This window comes from Schistocerca cancellata, chromosome 4 (assembly GCF_023864275.1).
Source record: "Schistocerca cancellata isolate TAMUIC-IGC-003103 chromosome 4, iqSchCanc2.1, whole genome shotgun sequence".
Lineage (NCBI taxonomy): Eukaryota > Metazoa > Arthropoda > Insecta > Orthoptera > Acrididae > Schistocerca > Schistocerca cancellata.
The window spans coordinates 524,144,017-524,153,929 of NC_064629.1; positions in this window are offsets into that span (position 1 = coordinate 524,144,017).

Sequence of the window (9,913 nt, forward strand, 5' to 3'; positions counted from 1 at the left end):
GAGTTGATGCCACTTCGAGGACTTGCATGTCGATGGAGATGAAATGATGATGATAAGGACAACACAACACCCAGTCCCTGAGCGGAGGAAACCTCCGACCCAGCCGGGAATCGAACCCGGACTGTTAGGTATGACATTTCGTTGCGCTGACCACTCAGCTACCAGGGGCGGATATTTACACGGCTGAAAGGTGTTTGATTTGGCATTCTGTACTGAACAGCCGAGGTCCCGAATCTTCTCTGAAAAATGGACTTACGAAGACTATTACCAGTGTAGGTTGGTGATGTTAAACTGAGCAACTACAACGTAATGCCTTTCAAAGGATTTTCGGACGTTGGCTATGCAGCATTTCATATCGCGCAGGATTAACAGACAGGAAATGAGCTATGAAGACGTCGACTTCAATGATTCTCGAGACCTCTCTGGCTTGGAGGAAGTCACTAGTATTACGAGACATCCTGCTAGAAAGGTAATTGTGCAACGACTTCATAAATGGTGGGAGAAAAGTACGGATGGAATACAACAAAAGGCAAAAGGCCACCAAAAAGAAGTGAATGCAATGTCTAATGCTAATAACCAGTCAGCATCATTTAATAATGAAGTAGTCATAGTTGATTTAGTATTTGTTACAGCCAAGGTCCCGAATCTTCTCTGAAAAGTAAGCAAAGTAAGCAAAACATTGATAAAGAGAGGTTCTTGACAGCCCTTAGACCAAAGCTTACTGACATGACGTTACCTTGTGTCACGTGTTTTAAAGGACTTGAACGGAAGGCACAATACCAACCATATTACAATTATGTTTGCTATGCAAATTACAAATATAGCAACTTAACGACTTTAAAGTTCGGCTGGGTTCTTAACAACGAAATCCGCGTTTATGTGGACTATATCTGACGTAATCAGAAATCACACAAATCTCATAAACAGTTCTATGCTCTCAAAGGAGCTGAGAGTGAAAGTTTGAAAAGTTTTTATGTGACTACGAAAGATGAAATTGGAAACCACACACATCAGGTAAAACAATTCTGTGCTCTAAGACGTGTCGAGAAAGAAAAATGGTTCAAATGGCTCTGAGCACTATGGGACGCAACATCTTAGGTCATAAGTCCCCTAGAACTTAGAACTACTTAAACCTAACTAACCTAAGGACATCACACACACCCATGCCCGAGGCAGGATTCGAACCTGCGACCGCAGCAGTCTCGCGGTTCCGGACTGCAGCGCCAGAACCACTAGACCACCGGGGCCGGCGTCGAGAAAGACATGATTGAAAACCTTGCTTTGAGCAGTAATATGCAAGATGCATGGAAATGATGTGTTTTGCATCAAGCCAGATCGGTAGTTTTTTGTAATCGTGTTTTGGATAAGAACGATTATGTGGGTGTGGTACTAAGGTACCTCAGTCTAAATGCAGAGGACAAGTACATTCAGCGTGTATCGTTGCCGCTTCAGGTTTTCACGTTTTGCTCTGAACAGGTTACTCTGTTAACAGCAATACGGTATGCAACTTCGTACTTCGACACAAAACGGTGCATAGATCGCGGCCAACCAGGAGAGAAGGGAAACATAATTTATTACTACACTGAAGTAACAAATATTTACAGAAGAATTCTACCTGTGTTCAAAATGGTAAGTGATACCTATGATACTAATTTAACTGCATCTTTTTTTGGATGTTCTAAATAATATTGTGTTAAAGGAGGTGTCAATTGGTCAGCCATGTCTAGGATCGTAGTGAGTTGGAACTGGGTTCATATATATGCTGTATTAGAGAAATTTTGTGGTGTGAACTTGGAGGTATGCTTGGACATCCTGTACAGTGACATCGTATCCGGTACTGCCTCTTTCCAGCACCAGTGTTCAGCTACAATTCATGTTTGCTGTGCTCATTTCATGAAGATTAGATATATGCATCTCAAGAAACGAGGGCTTCCAAAGTGCAACAAAAAGTTTATTATGGTGGGTATGGCTTCAATGGTTTCTCCAAAGAAGTGTCAAAAACTGCTCTAAATTGTTCAGCATTTCGTCATTGTGTACAGGACGTCACGTGTAGAGGAACCATTCCATGTGCTGAAGCAGTTTCACAGGAATGAGCTCCGAAAACGAGTCTGAAGATCATATGCCAGCATCAACGTTACACGAACGGAGTAGATTTTATTGACTTTTCAAAACGAATGTAGAAGAAATAAGAAAACAAATATTACTTGAAACTAATACTACCCAGAAGCCGTTCCATGATGAAGATTCTGTTACGCATATTTTAACGAGAAATATACCATTTGTGCCTCTGTGGTTTGGAATTGCCGTAGATCTCATGTCAGGCGGAGAAGACATTAAGAGGTGGAGAACTGGGTCGGGCAGATCAATGCGGACCACTCCATAACTTCAGGAAAGTCGGACGGTTTTTAGAGATCACGGAGACAAAAGTACGGTCTGCTTTCAGAGAGTTTAAAATCGATGTGTTCCATTCAGTGGACAAAGTTGCAGGAGAGTCAAAAGGGAAGAGAAGACAGAAGCAATTTGAAAATAATGATGGGCTAACTGCAGAGGAAATCCGGCAAAGAAAAAAAAAGAAGACAAAATTTTCTTATTTCAGGCAAAATTTTGATGTCGCACAAATCAGGTTCAGGAAGTAATAACGTTTGTGACTGTGTAACGGTATATTAAAGAACGGCTTGCTCAAGTATCCAGTCCACTACGAAAAAAGATGCGATGTGTACTCTTTACCGTAACATGGTTGAGCTACAAAAAGAAAAGATCTTGTGAAGAGATTATCATAAATCTCTCTTCGATAACAACTGGCAGACAAATGTTGTTATATACTGTTGTGCAGGAATTATTTTTCAGGACGATGAGAAAGGTTTCTGCATTGGTTTTCAGATAGCTGACAGTATTTGGGAAGGAAGTAATTGTAGAAATAATCCTGTTTGTCAGAAGAATCTCAATGATTTTGTAAGGATTTTCATTCCAGTATATGTAAATGGTAATCACTGGTGCTTGTTTGCAGTCAACGTGAAGTTAAAAGAAACAATGTATTTGGATTCCTTGCTACAGCAAAATGGGGAAGGTGAAAATTACCTACCAATATTCAAAAACTTTTTGTAGGTTGTCGTATTACTTGTTTGTGTTCGATGAACTGACCTTCAGGGACTTCAAGTTGGTTGAGATGGAACATTCAAGGCAAAAAGATGTTTGGAGCTGCGAATTATTTGTCATTACCTATTTGAATAACATGGCTGTATGAAAGTCACTCACTGAAGGCGTAAATACATCTGGTGCAAGAAAGTTTTGGCAACTGGAGCTGTTAGAGATGGCTCTAAACGTGCAAAATTGATGTCTTTATTGTTGTTTAGGAGCAGATTATTACCAAAGTGTGAAATGCCAAAATGCTTGCGTTGAATACATGCCAAATGCCTTGAAGTGTTTCGCATTCCCAACGACGCAGAAAACTTTTTACTTCACTTGTAAGGTGTGCAACGCCGCACCTCTGTCTGAGTAAAAGATGTTCCTCTGTCTGTAAGTGAAGTGGTTATATTGTATGGCTAATGGCTCTTAAACATCGCAATAGTTGCCCAGTGTTTATTGTCCGCACACGTACTTATCACTTCGAGAACAGCAGTGCAAGTAATCGCTGAATGTTGCAGTCACAGAAGAAAAAATTGGAGTGATCCTGATTTATGAAGAATGTAAGAGAAATGGTTAGGCTGCTGTTGTCCTGTATGGTGAGCATTTTCCAGAGAAAGCTTGTTCTCGTTCGTTATTTTACAAGGTTGTGAATGCCTTTGTGTCTGATGGCATCGTACAGCCCTAAAAAAGAAACGAAGGAAATGTGTTACAGGAGAAGCTAATGTTGTTGTTGTGGTCTTCAGTCCTGAGACTGGTTTGATGCAGCTCTCCATGCTACTCTATCCTGTGCAAGCTTCTTCATTTCCCAGTACCTACTGCAACCTACATCCTTCTGAATCTGCTTAGCGTATTGATCTCTTGGTCTCCCTCTACGATTTTTACCCTCCACGCTGCCCTCCAATGCTAAATTTGTGATCCCTCGATGCCTCAGAACATGTCCTACCAACTGATCCCTTCTTCTAGTCAAGTTGTGCCACAAACTTCTCTTCTCCCCAATCCTATTCAATACCTCCTCATTAGTTACGTGATCTACCCACCTTATCTTCAGCATTCTTCTGTAGCACCACATTTCGAAAGCTTCTATTCTCTTCTTGTCCAAACTAGTTATCGTCCATGTCTCACTTCCATACATGGCTACACTCCATACAAATACTTTCAGAAACGACTTCCTGACACCTAAATCTATATTCGATGTTAACAAATTTCTCTTCTTCAGAAACGCTTTCCTTGCCATTGCCGGTCTACATTTTATATCCTCTCTACTTCGACCATCATCGGTTATTTTACTCCCTAAATAGCAAAACTCCTTTACTACTTTAAGTGTCTCATTTCCTAATCTAATTCCCTCAGCATCACCCGACTTAATTTGACTACATTCCATTATCCTCGTTTTGCTTTTGTTGATGTTCATCTTATATCCTCCTTTCAAGACACTGTCCATTCCGTTCAACTGCTCTTCCAAGTCCTTTGCTGTCTCTGACAGAATTACAATGTCATCGGCGAACCTCAAAGTTTTTACTTCTTCTCCATGAATTTTAATACCTACTCCGAATTTTTCTTTTGTTTCCTTTACTGCTTGCTCAATATACAGATTGAATAACATCGGGGAGAGGCTACAACCCTGTCTCACTCCTTTCCCAACCACTGCTTCCCTTTCATGCCCCTCGACTCTTATAACTGCCATCTGGTTTCTGTACAAACTGTAAATAGCCTTTCGCTCCCTGTATTTTACCCCTGCCACCTTCAGAATTTGAAAGAGAGTATTCCAGTCAACATTGTCAAAAGCTTTCTCTAAGTCTACAAATGATAGAAACGTAGGTTTGCCTTTTCTTAATCTTTCTTCCAAGATAAGTCGTAGGGTCAGTATTGCCTCACGTGTTCCAACATTTCTACGGAATCCAAACTGATCTTCCCCGAGGTCGGCTTCTACCAGTTTTTCCATTCGTCTGTAAAGAATTCGCGTTAGTATTTTGCAGCTGTGACTTATTAAACTGATAGTTCGGTAACTTTCACATCTGTCAACACCTGCTTTCTTTGGGATTGGAATTATTATATTCTTCTTAAAGTCTGAGGGTATTTCGCCTGTCTCATACATCGTGCTCACCAGATGGTAGAGTTTTGTCATGACTGATTCTCCTGAGGCCATCAGTAGTTCTAATGGAATGTTGTCTACTCCCGGGGCCTTGTTTTGACTCAGGTCTTTCAGTGCTCTGTCAAACTCTTCACGCAGTATCTTATCTCCCATTTCATCTTCATTTCATCATCCATTTCCATAATATTGTCCTCAAGTACATCGCCCTTGTATAAACACTCTATATACTCCTTCCACCTTTCTGCTTTCCCTTCTTTGCTTAGAACTTGGTTGCCATCTGAGCTCTTGATATTCATACAAGTGGTTCTCTTCTCTCCAAAGGTCTCTTTAATTTTCCTGTAGGCAGTATCTATCTTACCCCTAGTGAGACAAGCCTCTACATCCTTACATTTGTCCTCTAGCCATCCCTGCTTAGCCATTTTGCACTTCCTGTCGATTTCATTTTTGAGACGTTTGTATTCCTTTTTGCCTGCTTCATTTACTGCATTTTTATATTTTCTCCTTTCATCAATTAAATTCAATATTTCTTCTGTTACCCAAGGATTTCTATTAGCCCGCGTCTTTTTACCTACTTGATCGTCTGCTGCCTTCACCACTTCATCCCTCAGAGCTACCCATTCTTCTTCTACTGTATTTCTTTCCCCCATTCCTGTCAATTGTTCCCTAATGCTCTCCCTGAAACTCTCTACAACCTCTGGTTCTTTCAGTTTATCCAGGTCCCATCTCCTTAAATTCCCACCTTTTTGCAGTTTCTTCAGTTTCAATCTGCAGTTCATAACCAATAGATTGTGGTCAGAATCTACATCTGCCCCAGGAAATGTCTTACAATTTAAAACCTGGTTCCTAAATCTCTGTCTTACCATTATATAATCTATCTGAAACCTGTCAGTATCTCCAGGCTTCTTCCATGTATACAGCCTCCTTTCATGATTCTTGATTGAGAAGCTAATAAAATAGCTGTATTAGCGTCAGTGCACCACACCCCACAGATAAGCGCCTGACAATTACACAGTGATTCCGGTATACCATAGGTTAGTCCCTACAGTCAAACTGAATCACTGTGTAATTGCCATGCACTTATCCGTCACAATACTGCATTTTCATAAGTATCATCCATACCATGATGGATGCCCAGCGTATTACGCAATTGAATCGTGGTAACTGTTACACTATGTTTACGCTCGTTGGTGAATCGGCAGAGGTGGCCCTATCAATTGGCCCATTACATCACCGTATTTGTTTTTTGGGGATATTTAAAAATAATATGTACCAGCAAGTGCCAACAGGCCATGAAGACATGATCGACCGCATCAGAAACGCCTGTGCTGACATTTCCGCAGATATGCTTCTGTCCTGTGTATGGTCATTTGAAAAGCAGATAACTAAGTGTATTGAAATTGGTAGTACTATGCTTGAACACTTATTCTAATTGGAAAAGTAGAGTAGTGTTTGCCTTGAGCCACAGCCCCAGTGGTGTGTCGAGTAGTTCCCTATTTGATATGTCAGAGGTATACAATGTTGTGAATGGCGTTTCCAATTAGAAATTATGAAATACTGGCCTACATTACCCTCACAGCATGGAGGTGGGGTCGCTCGTGCCACTGGATATTCAAGGGTCATCGAGTAGCAAATCGTAGATTATGATTGTGTACCTATTTCTGTTCCTTCAGTTACAGCGCCATCTGTGGCAAAACGAAGAAAAAACAAAATTATGTAGATTTTGCCATATAATCATAATCTACAATAAAAAATATGGGTTCCCATTGAAGATTTCAAAGTTGTCCCTCCGCCATCCATGCACAGGGTGGGGTGGGTGTTGAGTGTGGTATCATTGGATGTCCCTCTCCAAGGTAAACAAATTGGAATTATAAATTCTTTTGATGCACTTATAACACTCCTGTCTGCTACTGCTGTACCATAATCTTAAAGCTGGAAGCAGGTTGTGAAATAAAACTATTTTATTAAAGAAATTATGGTACAACGCAACAGAGCAGTGTTACCCTCTGAGAGGAATTTTGTTATATTGACCGTGTTGTACCTAATGGAGGTGGCTTATCGGAAAATGAAAGTCAGAATTACGTAAATATTCGAACAGTAACAAACAATATTTTTGCCTACCTACACTGTTTAAAGAAAAAGGAAAACGGTCGCCAGCCTAATTAGGCAAGAGAAAGATTAACGTTCTCGTTTAAGAAAGTAGGTATGAGTAACTTTAACGGACAAACACAACCTAGACTTGGTCACACGCGAGTGCAATGAACTCTGACACATACATATGTTTATGGTAAAATTGAAGCTAACAGCTAGAGCAGCACAAACTACGAGGGCAGTTCAATAAGTAATGCAACACATTTTTTTTTCTCGGCCAATTTTGGTTGAAAAAACCTGAAATTTCTTGTGGAATATTGTCAAACATTCCCGCTTCGTCTCGTATAGTTTCATTGACTTCCGACAGGTGGCAGCGCTGTACGGAGCTGTTAAAATGGCGTCTGTAACGGATGTGCGTTGCAAACAACAGGCAGTGATCGAGTTTCTTTTGGCGGAAAACCAGGGCATCTCAGATATTCATAGGCGCTTGCAGAATGTCTACGGTGATCTGGCAGTGGACAAAAGCACGGTGAGTCGTTGGGCAAAGCGTGTGTCATCATCGCCGCAAGGTCAAGCAAGACTGTCTGATCTCCCGCGTGCAGGCCGGCCGTGCACAGCTGTGACTCCTGCAATGGCGGAGCGTGCGAACACACTCGTTCGAGATGATCGACGGATCACCATCAAACAACTCAGTGCTCAACTTGAAATCTCTGTTGGTAGTGCTGTCACAATTGTTCACCAGTTGGGATATTCAAAGGTTTTTTCCCGCTGGGTCCCTCGTTGTCTAACCGAACACCATAAAGAGCAAAGGAGAACCATCTGTGCGGAATTGCTTGCTAGTCATGTGGCTGAGGGTGACAATTTCTTGTAAAAGATTGTTACAGGCGATGAAACATGGGTTCATCACTTCGAACCTGAAACAAAATGGCAATCAATGGAGTGGCGCCACACCCACTCCCCTACCAAGAAAAAGTTTAAAGCCATACCCTCAGCCGGTATGGGACGCTGAAGGGGTCATTCTGTTCGATGTCCTTCCCCATGGTCAAACGATCAACTCTGAAGTGTATTGTGCTACTCTTAAGGAATTGAAGAAACGACTTCAGCGTGTTCGTAGGCACAAAAATCAGAACGAACTTCTCCTTCTTCATGACAACGCAAGACCTCACACAAGTCTTCGCACCCGAGAGGAGCTCACAAAACTTCAGTGGACTGTTCTTCCTCATGCACCCTACAGTTCCGATCTCGCACCATTGGATTTCCATATGTTTGGCCCAATGAAGGACGCAATCCGTGGGACGCACTACGCGGATGATGAAGAAGTTATTGATGCAGTACGACGTTGGCTCCGACATCGACCAGTGGAATGGTACCGTGCAGGCATACAGGCCCTCATTTCAAGGTGGCGTAAGGCCGTAGCATTGAATGGAGATTACGTTGAAAAATAGTGTTGTGTAGCTAAAAGATTGGGGAATAACCTGGTGTATTTCAATGCTGAATAAAACAACCCCTGTCTCAGAAAAAAATGTGTTGCATTACTTATTGAACTGCCCTCGTATTTGCATAAATATAACGAATAACAAAACACACTATTATTTTCAATGCTTACTCAAACTGAATGGTCTTTATAACGTTATTATTACTATTCACTGCAGAATCATTAATTGGATATAGGTTGAGTATTCTTGTTCAAATATTTTCCTAGCTGACATAAATTATAAATGCAGTTCACTGCATTTTTCTGAACTAGTCACAGGTTAAATATCTCTCAACTGAATTCTATTCTATTTAGGATGAAAGTTAATTGGAATCCACTAACAGGCTGCTTCTCACTATCTTTTGAATAAAGAAATTATGGTTTTCATAAATAGTGGTCTTCCCGTTACTTGTTACCTAGCATTAGCACAATAGACAAACTGTGGATCCTGTCATACTATTAATATGCACTTCCAATACACAAGAGAGACAAACACTTAGTAATCATGAACATATAATTTTCCATAAATGCAGTTTTCCACTTTTACTACAGTGAAACACAATGTTGACAAATTTGCAAGTAACTGATTCACCTTTTCAAATTTACTACAGGTAGCACTATGATCATTAACTAAGCAAAACGTTATAAGCCTCAATTTTAAGAACTTTAATTTATAAAAGGAACAGCACATTTTACTTTCAAGTAAATGATTAAATAGGTGACTTTGAAACTTCACAAAACTGCATTTACTGCCTTCCACAACTTCACTAAATCCACAGTAAATCTGAATATGCCCTTCTCATAAAAGATCAAACAGCATTATGTAATTAACTGTCTAACTTTGAGGCTTTCATTTTTTCCACAAAATAGGACACTCGGTAATCATACACTCCTGGAAATGGAAAAAAGAACACATTGACACCGGTGTGTCAGACCCACCATACTTTCTCCGGACACTGCGAGAGGGCTGTACAAGCAATGATCACACGCACGGCACAGCGGACACACCAGGAACCTCGGTGTTGGCCGTCGAATGGCGCTAGCTGCACAGCATTTGTGCACCGCCGCCGTCAGTGTCAGCCAGTTTGCCGTGGCATACGGAGCTCCATCGCAGTCTTTAACACTGGTAGCAT